The sequence below is a fragment of the Gymnoscopelus microlampas genome, assembly GCF_963454915.1.
Source record: "Gymnoscopelus microlampas genome assembly, chromosome: 23".
In the NCBI taxonomy this organism is placed as follows: Eukaryota; Metazoa; Chordata; class Actinopteri; order Myctophiformes; family Myctophidae; genus Gymnoscopelus; species Gymnoscopelus microlampas.
The window spans coordinates 30,212,508-30,228,007 of record NC_139960.1 but is presented as its reverse complement, the minus strand read 5'-3'; the positions used below and the strand labels follow the sequence as shown (position 1 = coordinate 30,228,007).

The 15,500-nt window shown below is 44.2% G+C and overlaps 1 protein-coding gene across 2 annotated transcripts in view; it reads right to left on the bottom strand.

Annotated features, from left to right (window-relative positions):
• mdfic (MyoD family inhibitor domain containing) overlaps positions 1-15,500 on the bottom strand; it is a 35,772-nt gene that overhangs the window by 15,303 nt on the left and 4,969 nt on the right. The window lies entirely within an intron of this gene.

The following is a 15,500-nucleotide window of genomic DNA, read 5'->3' as shown; positions in this document are numbered from 1 at the left end:
AATTGGACTAGTAACCGCCCTATTTCGAGCGCATCAACAACAGTTGAGGGTGTACATTTGTAGTTGAATAATACATGGTATTTCCCCTACACACACTGTCACACACATCACAGGGGGAAACCAGGGGGTGAGTGCCTCTTCCACTGTCTAAGCTGCATCCCAATTTGGTCGCCGCTACTGGTGGCTGACAGCCTCAAATATCTGGGGAGCATTTTTAAAAGGCCAGTGTTTGATGGATTCGCAGAGAACACACAAATATAATTGCCATTTGTCACCGAGTCTTCGGCGGCTGCGCCACACGGGGGTGGGGGGCTGGGGGGGCGCACGGCTGCGTCGCCGAGAGAGCGCGGGGGATCGCTCTGTATGTAAAACTGAGCATAAACACCTCCGTTTTTGTCGTGGAAAAATAGGTCCTACAGGAGGGAGTGAGAAATTGCACCCCAAAGACACATGCATGGGGAAGTAGTGTGTGTGTGTATACTGTGTGTGTGTGTGTGTGTGTGTGTGTGTGTGTGTGTGTGTGTGTGTGTGTGTGTGTGTGTGTGTGTGTGTGTATAAATATATATATATATATATATATATATATAGGCATGTTCACAAGCACACACATGAACATATGCACACAAACAGGACACAGGTGCACGCACACACATTCACACGCAATATACACATCCACAGGCAAATACACACACACACACACACACACAGGACACACACAGACAGACCTACCAGGGAGGAATATGTATGTATGCACGTCAGCTGAAACAGAGCTGTATAAACAAGAATTCTAAAATAGTCTGGAACCTGAAAATATAACACAGAGGTCAAACAGGGCAGCGCGCACATTTCTCATTTGCACATTTTGCCGCGCTCGGAGTCACAGGTAAAGGCAGTGAACGGATTGAACAAACCACAAGCTCTGTGTTTGTATGGCCCAGCCCTTTTTAATATTAATGCCCCAGAGAGAGTCAAGACACAGAGAAAGAGAGAAAGACCCAGAGAGAAAAAGACGGGAGAGAAAAGAGACAGAGAACGACAGAAACGACAAAAAGTGTTTGCCTAGGCCTATTAGAATGCCCATCATGAGGTGCGTACAGTAATTCAAATGTCACATCATGTCAGCCGACTAAACAGCCAAATCCAAATCTTGTTCTCATCTCGTAATAGCCGTTATTACACAATGCTCCGAGTGTGTGGGTTAAGAACACACTGAATGGGGAAAAAAAGCACAACAAAATAAAATAACCGGGAAACCATGAAATTCTAATTCCACGCTAACGCGGCTATGGGTCGCCGTTTTGTTTATTTTCTTGTGCCTTGTATTAAGAAAAAAAAGGAAAAACATGTATATTTTCTGCTCGGCTGCCCGTGTACCTGCCTGATTGAAATGCTAATTTGTAAATGTGCAGTGACCTAGCCCGGCATAACCGTCATCCTCCACCCCCCTCCCTGCCACCACCACCACCACCTAGCACCCCCCCCCCCCCTACCACCCTCCCAAACAGCCCCGGGTATCGTCTATCCTCCCCAACAAACAGCGGCGGTTGGAGACGGCCCCTGCCTTTCAATCCAAAGGGATCTATTTTCTCATTAGAAATTATACATCTTCCCCTGTCCATATTTATAGACGCAAAACCAGGGGAATTATACTGCACAGAGAGAGAGAGAGAGAGAGAGAGAGAGAGAGAGAGAGAGAGAGAGAGAGAGAGAAATGGAGAGAGGGGGGGGGGGTAAAAAATAGCACAATGAATGTTATTACAAAGGGCTCTGATTGAAATTTTCCTTGGGCATATCAAAGCCTCGTTTACCGTTTGACCTTCCCAACTCTGCCACAAGGACTTCCTTTATTGTGCGCAAGGACGAGGCGCACGGAGAGGGAGCGGGCTGATGCTCACGCCGGGCCCGCCGATCAACTGTCTGCGATGCAACGCCGCCGAGGCCAGACACTTCCTTAAACTGTGGCTGACATCGCACAATGTGCTTTTTTCTTTTTTCCCCCTTTATGAAATTGTCTGAACAGAGGATTATTAGCGACACGCTCTGATGTCTTTGTTCTTTGCAATCTCTGGTCCCGTCCAACATTATGCATTCAAAGTGTTAAGGAGAACTTCATTTTCAACGTTATCTTCATATAATTAGTCCTCACTAATGCTCATTATAAGATGGCACAATTCCATGTCCGTCTACTCTCAGAGGTGGGCTGTGGACAGTTCAGAAACGTGCCTACTAATGGCATCATCGATGGGAGTTCCAAGCTAACAGAAACTACAGCCTTTATCTTAATGGAAAAGCTAAATCTTGTTTGAAATGACCAAACCTGCCTACCAATGTCATTTGTAAGCCGATTTCTTTACTGTCCACAGCCCTCCTCTGAGACACAGAGCGAGTAGTAAGAAAAGATGCCATCTTATGAGCATTAATGAGGACCAATTATATGAAGATAAGGTTGAAAAGTGCTCCTTTAATGATGTTCTACTTTTTCTTTTCCTACTTTTACCTTCTTTTATTTGTGAGGGTTTGGGCCATTGTGTGAGGGTCGTTTATGATCATGTGAGAGTTTCTCTCTTCATTTCCTTGTTTGTAAACTTGCACTGGTTGTCAAGGTGGTCTAGTTGTACCCAAATGCAAGGAAGACCAAAAAAATCCTGACTACAGGAGAGCAAAAGTGGCAACAAGAACTGACTATGAAACAGCTTACAAAGACAAACAATCTGACAAACAAACCAACAAACATTCAAGGAAACAGACAGGTACAGGTACACTGGGAAATAACAAGAGACAGGTGAACTCAAGGACAATAAACACAGGGATTGGGTGGAAGAAACCGGTGACACAGGTGACACAAATGAACAATAATCAGAAGGTGGAGAGACAAGACAAGTAACAACTACAATGGAAGACAGGAAACACAAGACCAAAACACACTTCAAAATAAGGCACAGAAATGCAGATCCTGTCACTGGCTGATTAAAGCCTATTGCTGTTGACCAGCTGAGTCCCCCAGGGCTCTAAACTAGGCTCCCTCCTGTTTTCACTTTGCACTAAGTATCTTCGCTGAAAAATATATCTAAAAGCGATAGAAGACATATTGGGAGCTTGTAGATCAGCTATTTTCACCATATGTTCGCCCCGGGATAGTGACGCCAGGATTCAAGTGGTTAACACGTTTAGTTAATATGGTTTGTTTTGTTTTGTTGTTTCTGCAGAGCAAAACAGATACAGATCCTGGCCCGGTCAACATTAGATTCCACGCTACGCGGCTGGTGTAGACATAAGTTTCATGGGCATAGAGCGTGTGGAGGAACACACTGTCCCTTCCAGGCACCCCGAGCAACCGGCTGGAGTCACTCGCGCAGTGACAAAGACCTCCACCGCCTTCCCACCTGCAAGTGCGAACACGGCCATTTGTGGTCGTTGGAGCTCTGGCACCGTGGAGGAAAATGAATGAGTCTTTGTTTACAAAACCCATGTCACGTGCCTCCAGACCCACGCAATCAAATACAGCCAAGCTCGCCTTTCATACGTGCCCCGATGAACTGATCTCTCTCTGCCCTGACAGCGGCTTTATCTGTCTCAATGTGCAAGGTTTATACAGGGTGGACAACCACCTGATGCATGTTAGCAGGATGTCGCCTGTTCCAACAGAAGTGAGGGCCGGGGGAGGGATTGACGCTGCCATATGTAGCGTGGCCATGTCAAAGTCACACACACACACACACACACAAATTTATCCAAGGCAGACAATGATGGTGGTGATGATGATGGGGCTGTTGAGGACAAGCCAAATTACCTGCTCCGATATCAGGACCCTATCAGCATTACTGACACACCATCTCTGTGTGTGTGTGTGTGTGTGTGTGTGTGTGTGTGTGTGTGTGTGTGTGTGTGTGTGACACCCTATCAGCAGCAGTGACACGCTCTGTGACAGAGCTCTTAACTCTATTAGCCGTCCACGTCTTTGCCCCTCGCAGATCATCTCGTGCAGCATCTCATTTCAGCGGGACACATATCGCGTCTCTTGCTCGCATCTCATTTTCTCCTCCATCCCTTCGCCACGAGCATCCCATCAGGTGCCACTGAGAATCATTTTGACCAAACACCTTGATATTGGAGACGATATTATCATATTGATAATATACAATATACACGTATATATATATAATATACTTTATTATAATTTTTCTGTCGAATTGGGCGCCTATTTTTGACAAAGAGAAAAGAAGTGAAAGAAGAAGAGGACCGAGTATTAACCCTTGGGGGACCCCGGTCAACAAAGTATATACTGTAGCGTTTAAGTGGTCAATATGTGACAATTCTGAGCATTAATTCAACACATTCTGAGCATTCATTCAAGTGTAAAAACAATGCACCCAAGAGGGTCCATTTTACGTTGTAGTTTATATCAGGTGTCTTCAGCAGGGCGTCCGGGACCCCTATGGGGTCCTCAGAGTTACTACAGGGGGGCCACCAAATCTTTGTGTGACGGGAACCTTTCTTTTCTTTTTTTACAATAACCACTTGAACCCTAGCATCCCTTTTCTTAGTGGAACATCAGCCGAAACAACAGCGCAGCGCAAGGCGTTGTTCGGCAAAGAGGTTTGGTGTAGGGGGGGGACGAGCAGACCAAGTACAGGTTTTCTAAGTATTGAGGGTTTAAGTGGTTAACTGTCTGAAAATACAGATTAACATGAATTCAACACAACCCTACACAAGTCTATGAAGCTATCTATGAAATCTATGAAAAAATGTCATTTTAATCTGCAAAACAATTCATACAATATATACATCTCTCTCGTAAAAACGTTGAAGACCCCATATTCATACAGTATGTTTCAGTTTCCATTGCAACCAATTTTACTTTTTTATCTCTCTCTCTCTGCGACAACAATTCAAATGTGGACTTAAGACTTCCTTCCAGCTTAAAGGGAACTGACACTTGATGATAATGTTTAACATCATTTCAAACTACTCCCCCACCCACACACACACACACACACCTGCACCATCCTTCCATGTGACAAGCAAAGGGAGGCGTCAGTGATTTACTCATTTAATTTTTTTTGTCAATGTTGTCGTTGATTGCGTCGAGGGGGGGATAGCCCCCTCGGACCTTGTTCTGATTAATTACATGTTATGGCATAGAGGACGAGTCGAAAGACAAGAGCTTGACGTGACAACCTGAACCTTTCAGTGGTCCTGTGTGTGGTGGTTGTGTGTGTGTGTGTGTGTGTGGGGGGGGGGGGGGTGGTTGTGTGTGTGTGTGTGTGTGTGTGTGTGTGTGGGGGGGGGGGGGGGGTACTTGCAGGGGAAGGGTGGGGGTTTTAGTTGTGGCAGACTTGAGGTTTCATCAGGTTTTTGGAAATCCCAATTTCCAAAAACGATCATTTTTCCCACATCAGACTGCTATCTTAAAGCCTCCAATGACCTGCCATTTTCTCTTAAACTAATCATGCCAAGTGTGTGTATAATGTGTATGTATGTGTGGGGGGCATACTCGTAAAATTCACAGTGTTAATTCATCCATTCACATCCCAGTCCCAGAGAGTGCAAATGGACCTGTGAACGGTCCATTTGGTTACATGTGTGGTTACATCTCTTTGGGTTAAATTAACACTATGGATTTTACTGTGCTCCACCTCTACCCCATCTGTCCCTCTGCCATTTGAAGTCTGTCCCCCTCATCGTTGTGTGGAATTTAGCTTGCTGCTAATTTGAGTGTCGCTAAAGTGGCGTTGGCCACAGGTCAAGGACTTTCAAACAACTCGGCTGCTGTCTCTCTCTCTGGCTCTCTGACACTGTTTCAGCAATGAGTGTCAACAAACCTTTTGTTTTTTTTTCTCACTCCCTCTCTCTATCTCTCTTCCTCTATCTGTGAGAGGAATGCCGTAAAAAAGCCGAAATCGCAGCTGCGGCGTCTTTAAAAAGCCTGCATAGATTCAGGGGCTTTTTTACATGCGGTGGAGGAGCTACCACATCGCTCTACAACCGTCAGCTATGACGTGACTCACAGCAGGCCTTTGGGAGCTGTCAGGGAGCCAGAATGAAAAAAGATCTGCTCCACCCTCTCCTCCTCACCGACAACTCCAAACAAAAACCCGGCAACGAGGGAGGAGCAAAAAAGGAAGGCGAGAGGAGGAACGAGGGAGGGCGAGGAAGGGAGAGGGAGGGAGAGAGAGAGAGGGGAGGGCGGGAAGAAGGGAATGGGTGTATTTTCAGTTACATTGGTGACTCACAGATTCCGCCGATTTCAAAATCTCCCTTTTCCTCCAAGTAGAAGTTCCACAGGAAGGGACGACGGTCTTGTTTGAAATGCAAACAGCAGGCTGTATGCGCGGGCTGAGTTAGCAGATGTACACAGATGCACACCAGGACATACATATTATGTATATATACTGTACTAGGCTATTTATTCACCTTTCTTTTCTTATTGTTGATACAATGCAGAGGAACTAAAACAAAGAATGGTACTCTTCTTGAATGCTGAAAATAAATTATGCAAACACACACAAAATAGCCACACCTCACACAGTAAAATCCTGAGTGTACATTTAACTCCAGAGAGTTTACAAAACTCTCTTAAACTAAATGGGCCCGTATCGGTCCATTTGGTTACATTTGTAAACTCTCTGAGTAACTAAACGCATTTAACACAGTGCAAGTCCAAGGTTAACACAGTACAAGTCCAAAGAAAATTCCAGAACCATCTGAAACCTTTAAAATGCACAAGACTGACCTATGTTCCACTGACCCGATCCCTTCTAGCTTGATACAGAGAGATGAAAAACAAGCACCGATGTTCTCCTAGAAACCACAGCTCCACTTGGCTGACAGCAGTCTGTGTGGGTCCGTGAAGACAAGGGGTGAGGGGGAGTGGAGTGTGAGTGTGTGTGGGGGGGGGGGGTGTTGGGACAGTCTATCAAAAACCACCGCCCCGGACCCAGTTCCTTTATTTGCTCAGTATCAATCTCTGCATTAACCCTCTGCTAATGGGACAGCTGTGGGTCAGCGCCTCGCATCTTCGGGGTGCCAATCAAGGCCTCTAAGCCGGGGAGATCAAGCTAAGGGACAGGGGGGCCGCTCGTCTGCTCTCTCTGAGTGGCTTTTTAAACGGGGAGACGGCCGTATCGATTTTTCTGAAGCTCCCAGTCTGCGAGGAGAGGGGGGGGATGAGGGCGTGTGTGTGTGTGTGTGTGTGTGTGTGTGTGTGTGTGTGTGTGTGTGTGTGTGTGTGTGTGTGTGTGTGTGTGTGTGTGTGTGTGTGTGGTGTCGATCTCACTAGCCAGGGCATCAGCTATGAGTCGGATGTGTGCAGCCTGCGTGTGTGTGCGTGTGTGTGTGTGTGTGTGTGTGTGTGTGTGTGTGTGTGTGTGTGTGTGTGTGTGTGTGTGTGTGTGTGTGTGTGTGTGTGTGTGTGTGTGTGTGTGTGTGTGTGTGTGTGTGTGTGTGTGTGTGTGTGTGTGTGTGCGCGCGCACGCATTTGGATGGGAGCCAGTTCGCCCGCCGCCTTGGTCACCCCTCAGCGATCAGGGAGGGTCCCTGACAGAATGACCTAGCGAAGAGTCACTGAACCTGCAAACACGAAGGGGCCAAAGAGGATCATGGGAGGGTTGGAGGGGTGGGAGGAGGGGGGTCCAACATCAGAAGAGATCTCAGTAATAGAAAAGGGTTTTAACCTTAATGTTGGAGCCAAAACCCTGTTAGGGGCCAAGTAATCCCACCCTTGTGCTGCTGTCATTTGAAGTGGCTGATTTTTTTTTTCTCTCTCTCTCTCAAGACAGTAGTGCGGCAAGAAGATCTCGATCAAATATTGCAGAAATCAGGATTGTTTTGCTGAAAGTTGCGTTTCTCTCTGTGCCAGAGGTACTCCACGCCATGCAATTCAAGACTTGGACAGGAACCAAGACAAAGAATGAATTCTAGATGACAGATGAGAGTTGATCTCATACAGAAATGAAAACAATAACATGCTGCTGCTGGTGCTCACAGCTACTCGCCTGACCTGTTCTATGCACCCCAGTTAGATAAGAACATGACTTCACAGGCATTACATTTCATAACAAGCATGCTGCCCTTGAGTTCATGAGTCTTGTGTGTATATGTATCTTGCTTATTTCAACTGTTTTAATTTCAAGGACCTCCATTTGTTAACATTTTTATCTCTGGGTACTCAAATCTACACTGTAAAATCCTCAATGTTAATTTAACTCTTGAGAGAACCAAGAGGGTCCATTTGGTTCCACCTGTACACTCTCTGAGTTACAGATCTGTAAGGGCCCATTTGGTCCCCAACTATGAATCATTTAGCCGGGGACCCCCTGGAACCCCCTAAATTACCCCAAGTTGAGAGCCAGTGTACTATGTGTTATGCTCTGCCGAAAAAAGAAAGAAAGAAAAAAGCATCTTGAATTTGAACTTGGGTCATTTCACAGAAAGTATAATTCCCGTAAAAATCTCCCACAAAATAACTAAAACATAAAGGCTTGCACAGGTGGAATAACTTGACCGTTCAGAATATGTACAGCGTTAACAAGTGCATCCTGAGTAGTCTAGGGGCCCCGGACAGATAGACAGACTCTTTTGAATATCCAAATTCGCGTCGTAATCAAGAGAAAAACACAGTCTTCCCTCACAATCAACATGCCCGTGTTACACTGTGTCAGAATGCTTGGAAGCACTTGAAAGAGTTCAGCCCAAAACATGGAGGGACGTAGCATATCTAATCATTCAACACAAGTATTATGATTCTCTTCATACCATGAAAAAATAAAATATCCGTCAGTGAATAGGCTCGGGCACTTTGGGTAAAATATGCTAATTAGCATGCTTGAAATTTCCCATATGAAATCTATCTGCAGCAAGACAATGAGAAAATAATTACAACAGAGGTAGAATTACAATGACCATTTTAATCAACCCCTGCACTAGCATTTCACCCTATTTATACCATTTTTGATTCCCTGACCCCTCGCTAAGTAATCACTCGAAAATTGCAGCTTGGTTTATAATACGCCCCAGACACATTATTTCTGTAAAGACAGGGGTCTGAGGATTACGATAAAGATATGAATCTTGCATAACAAAAAACTCACACCGCTCATTTCACATACAAAATAAAAGTGTTAATGAGCCGGCATGCTGACATCGGAATATTACTGAGAGAGTATCTGACGGTTCAGGAAGTTGGATTCTATTTGTATTGCGCAGAAAAGGTATTAAGATGATGAGGATAAAACATTTGCCCTTTGTTTTATGTCACTTAAGAGCCATATAACAAAAATTAAAATCAGCTGCAATATCATAACACTATATGGCTGCGGATATCATTTTTAATTGCTGCAGCATCTTTTTGCCAGATTCATGCAATTATATGATAGTCATCTATTAAACAATCCATCTTTTAGTGGATTTTTTATGTGTCACATTCACTTCTAAAAAGGTCATTTTCTGCACCTACACAGCAAAGTCCTCCGTGTTCATTTAAGGGTGTACAAAAGGACCCTTTGGGTCCATTTGGTTCCATTTGCACACCCTCTGAGTCAAAGGAACACTATGTATTTGACAGTGTATAGGTAATAACCTTGAAGGCCTGCTGGTAAAGACTCCAATCAGTGACACAGACAAAGGCCAGCGTAATGTCTTCCTTTTCAAAGACAAGTGCCATGTTATTTGACCTTCCATTCACATGACAGAATTTCCCTCAGATAAAAGGGAGAGGACTTGTTCTTCAGCACCAGTAAGGTCATCTTTACCCACAATTGAGGAAACGCATTTGGAGAAAAAAAGAAGAGGAATTTTGACAATCCAGTGAATAATGTGACGATTAAAAAAAATCCCTATATATTTGACGTGGCCTCGTGGCAATTTATTTCCTAGGCAGGGGCCCAGAAGAGCCTGTGGCCCTGGATGCAGGCGATAGCGGCTCCTTGAGAAATCCGGGGAGGTCTCTTGAGGAATGTCTCTTAGCACTCATGAGATTTTCTGTCCTCCCTCAGGATACTGGGGACAAGGAGTGAGCATGACAAGGGCCTTACAGCCAGGAGACCTGGCAGGAAGCTAACATTTTTGTCATTGTTGACAGGCTCAACGTGGCTGACAGCTCAGTGGCAAGGGAACATGGCATCTCAAAACTCGACATCACACTGCATCCATGCTGTCGTTCAGCAGCACAATCTTGTGCCACACACAGAGCCACAAGTGTGCAGGTTTCCACGCCAGGAAAACAATATACCAGCTAATGTCGCTAATTAGCAAACCATAGTCTGCCTTAACTTCAGTTCATCTCAGTACAAAAAAAGGACATTTAAAATAAAACTGCAATCCAGAACTTATTTTAATGGATGAAATATAATATGACTAGTACATCTGCAGATGTTGGAGATGGTCTCTCTACTCTTTACTTGAGATGTACATGGTGTCAGGTAGGGTACCTACTGGTTGACAAGTAGTGTTGCCTGAAGCTCATAAGCGCAATATCTCCCTTGGCCGAGAGAGGACAGCCTCTCGGGTGAGCAGCAGAAATTTGGTCTCTCGTGCAAACAGACATGGGTTCAAATCTCGGTTAACAAACTTACGGATTGCAGCTGTAACTTGTTTTGGACTGAATTTACAGGTAAAGCTAGGGCAGGGAACTTTTTTTGCTGTCTGTCAACAGGCCACCACAGTGGCTTGCTAATCCCCAAATTTAACTAGCCCCTCTCACTATTTTACAAGCCAACTGGGCTTTTAGGAATGGACCGGAGCTCTCAAATGATGTCTGGTTACCTGCCAACCGGCAGCGAAGCCAAAAGCTCCCAAGCAGCCACAGCCAGCCGTCGCCAGCATTTCGTCAGGTAAATTTCCAGTCGGTTAATTGCCATCCCCACCATTACAGACATGGAGAAAAAAAACATAAACGAGTCCTGGCTGAGCTCTCAATACCTGTGCATACGTTCCACCTGCTAAACTGGCAGAGGGAAATTCTAAATAGCATGCTTATGCCTTGAAGTGATCCCTTTGTAGGTCGCACTGTAAGCAGTTTTTTTGTGTGCTGCTTTGTTTGAGGTTTTGCATGGTGGAGGCATGGTTTAATTACTCCCCGAACAACATTGTGTTGCCTCATGTAAACAGAAATTGCTCTGTGGTTAAGTAGAACAGTATGTTTCCTACAGCATATACAGCCTCCCGCTAAGGAAATGGTTCCCAAACGGTGTCACGAAAGAAGTCTTTGACAACCACACACATATATATATAATATTTAAATATATATTCATTTCCCAATACAGAGGCAAATTCTACCCTAAAAGTATATACTGTATTTTAACCACTTTCAACCTGTCATTCCTATTTTGGGCATGTCATGATAGGCAGAAATGTAAAAATAGCCAATCTACAAGCTCACAATGTGTGGCATGGCGACGGATCGTGACCTTGTTGATCGGTTATCCCCGCTATGAATAAAGGTGTGCCTTAAAGGAGAATTCCAGTCATTTTAGATGTTTTCTTTGATGTGTCGCTAATCACTCACCAACATACAAAGGGCCGTTGAATTTTTCCAGAGAAGCCCCTGTTGTCCATTGGGGAGACCCCTTCCCCTGGCATAATGGAGTAATGTGTATAAATGAAAATCGCCTATTTTAGCACCTCCAAAGTTCGTTTTTTTCCCACTAATCCTCATTTTGCAGTGTACTGACACTCAAACATGCACTGAATGTCCCTTATGAGCTGCCGTTCATGCAGAACGACGTGAAGCTTGTCCTCGGTGTTGCCAGATACTGTGAGAGAAACAAGCAACCAGCTCCATGTCGTTCTGCATGAACGGCAGCTCATAAGGGACATTTAGTGCATGTTTGAGTGTCAGTACACTGCATAATGAGGATTAGTGGGAAAAAAACGAACTTTGGAGGTGCTAAAATAGGCGATTTTCATTTATACACATTACTCCATCATGCCAGGGGAAGGGGTCTCCACAATGGACAACAGGGGCTTCTCTGGAAAAAAATCAACGGCCCTTTGTATGTTGGTGAGTGATTAGCGACACATCAAAGAAAACATCTAAAATGACTGGAATTCTCCTTTAAGATTTTGACTTTGACCCCATTGGGGTGTGCCTTGGGCACAAAAAAATTTTGAAACCCCCTGCGGTGTAAGGCCTCCCACTTGTTCCGACAGAAATAAGCAGAAACATCGCAGAAGGCGCGAGCCGTAGAAACAGACGGCAGGGAAGGAAAACAGATGGAGGGGGGCAGGATGTGGGCAGGCAGATGATCTCCTATTGATTTCCTGTTTCTGCGGTGAAGAAGCCTCTCAATTATCCCCAGCAGCAATGCAATCCACATGGTCAGCGGCAACCCACCAATCCACACAGACACCGCCTGCTTCATGACACAAAGTCAACGGCACCGCCCTCAGCGCCAAGTTTACATCTAACTTTCATTTACCACTTAACCGAGACCTGAAGCCAATTCTACATGCCTCCTAAATCTCAACAGTTTTCTGAAAAACGTATGTTTCTATATCAGTGGTGCTCAATCTTTTTCATGTCAAGGACCCCCAAAATTATATGTATTTGGCCGCGGACCCCCATCAAAATATTTTTGTTCCAGGGCCCCCCCAGAAGCAACAATTTGAGTTAAAAATGTTCGCTTTAAATATATATATATATATTCAAAGATTTGCACACATTTTCATGATTTTTCAAAAATAGCAGATCTACAAGCTCGTAGCGCGGCACTCGGTGCCGCGCTATGAGCTTGTATATCTGCTATTTTTGAATAGCCCAAAGTGTAAAATAATGCTTTTTAGCTCAAATCTAAAAATGGCACAGTTCCAGGTCTTAATGGGTTAACCCATTTAGACCTGCTGCGAACTATACGTTGTTATACCTTTGAATCCGGGAGCCACCTCTGTCTCATTAGTTGTTGCTATACATATAGCAACATAATTTTGTATTCATTTTTTTTGTAAGAATTTGAACATTTTCAGAAATCTTAGGTTAGGTTTTAGAAGGCGTTTTTAGAATCGGCCTCAGGTCTAAATGGGTTAATCCATTAGGACCGGGAACACATCTGTGTAATTTTTCAAATTTCTTTGGGCTATTCAAAAATAGCAGATATACAAGCTCATAGCGCGGGCACCGAGTGCTGCGCTATGAGCTAGTAGATCTGCTTTTTAGAAAAAAATGTGATTGTGATTAATATATATATACATTTTTAACTCAAATCTTTGCTTCTGGGGGTCCCTGGAACAAAATATTTTGAGATGGGGAGATCCATGGACAAACACATATCATTTTGGGGGTGCTTGACTTGAAAAAAGTTTGAGAACATATATAGCAACAAAAGTTCTTTTTTTTTTTAACTGTTAGGATTTAGAAGACATTTGTAGAATCCCCAAAAGCAAAAATTTGAGTTAAAAATGTTCGCTTTAAAAAATATATGTTCAAAGATTTGCACAAATATTAAAGTTTTTTCTAAAATAGCAGATCTACAAGCTCATAGTGCAGCACTCGGTGCCGCATTATGAACTTGTATATCTGCTATTTTTTAATAGCCAAAGAAATCTAAAATGACACAGATGCGTTCCCGCCGGTCTTAATGGGTTAAGCTCTATAAGTCTACATACAGTATGTCATTGTACGACGAACAACGGAAAAAAGCCAAACTACAAGCCCACGTGTTGTGAGCTTGTACTGTAGGTTTGTAGCGCAACGGCATCCCCACTCTGCCTGTCTGGGGCCGGCTCATTCCCAGCAGGGGAGGTGATTGACAGAGTGGGGTTACTGAGGTAGGTCGTCAGCCACTGGGCCTCACCTGGGGGTGACTGGGGAAACTAACACTGTCTCTTCTCCTCCAGTGAGCAATAATAATAATAATAAAATAAATTATTTGAATTGCACTTTACATTTGAACAAACCTCAAAGTGCTACAGTACAGAAGACAAACATTTGCAAAAAAACGAGAAAAGAAGGGTCTTAAAAATAATTATTTAAAAACAAGCAAGGGGGGCAAAGAAAAACTAGTTGTTAAAACCTTAACCTAAAACCTTAAAAACAAGAGCAGTTGCCTTTTGTTTGAGCTAAGTTTAAACAAATTACTTTTTCTTTTTTACATTTTACTGATGTGTGGACTCCCCATTTGTTACATACTACACCCGGTATGTGACATAAGTGTACAAACGTATTATCTGAAAAGCCCAGTTCATGTTCTTGCAATTTTCTCAAACAAGTGGTAGCGCAATCCTCTTCGCGGGAGCTTCGCTTACCAGCCATTATGTGCCTGTGAGCGTTGCGTGTCTTGAAAGGGGGGCATCACTTACTGTACAAAGCAAAAGTGTTGTCACAGGCTTATCTCCCGAGATGAAAGAACTCGACGCCTCCCGCAACGAGTGCAACGCTCCACACTACACCTGCCACGCTTAGTGAGACCTCCTGATAGAAACACTTTTCTTCCCATCGTTTTGCAACCAAATCTCTTTTCCTCGCTGCTTCAGTAAACAAGCCTCTGGCAAGTCATTAAGCAGAAGATCAAAAAAATAGAAGAAAGAAAATAAATAAATAAATGAATAAATAGAAGAGGCAGGAAAAAGGCGCCTTGGAAAAAGTTAACAACCTAGAAACAAAAAGAGCTGTTGTGTCAAACGCTAACACAAGTCTGATTATAGCTAACGCGGTCACAGGGATGGAAGCAATCAGCCGCTATTAGCCTCGCTTGACACCTCTCTTAGGCAACAATAAAGCGCAAAACTTTTCCAGGCTGCTACCTTGTCTGACCTGCAATCTATATGTTCAGCATCAAGTCACAGTGCATCTAGTCATAACGAGACACAGGGGGAGCGAGACTCAACTAACTCACCGCTCCAGTTATTATTGCTTCAGTGTGCGTTCCGCGCCCGTGACCGAGAAAGCAACGCGTCCGAGCTCAGAGCTTGACGTGACGGGAGGCGACTGCCGTTTGTTGTGTTGGTGCGGATGGTGGTGAATGTTATAACATTCCAGACAGAGCAGGTTGCTTCTATTATTTCAGAGTTACAAGGGGGCTTGTGGAAATAGGGTGTAACAAGCTACTTTTCCATGCTCTTGGAATACAAAACAGTGAGAAGTTTCCCATCAACGCAATTAAGTTTCCCATATTAATTTCATGAGAACAAAAATTAAGACAAGATGCAGATGCGGACAGCAGTGAGAAGAAGTAGGAACCATTCCCATAGCATCTGATATATAGCCAAAGTACCTCAGTTTTAGAGGCGGTTATAGAGTTTCACACAAGAGGAACACATGCAGAAGACTGCATCGTGCAAAAGAAGCAGTGCTTCTCAAGACTGGCGTAACCACCTGTCCCCACATGGCGAATCAAAACACCTTCAGCCAAGGCAGGGGTACTCTGCTCCAATAGGTAAATATTTGGTATCGCCTACAAAACACTGTGGCTAAACTGCAATCAGTGGTCTGCAGAGAGTCAGAGGCCAAAACCACGACAGGATTTCCTCCCTCCCACAACACAGCGCTGAGGGTTGGACGGAGAAGC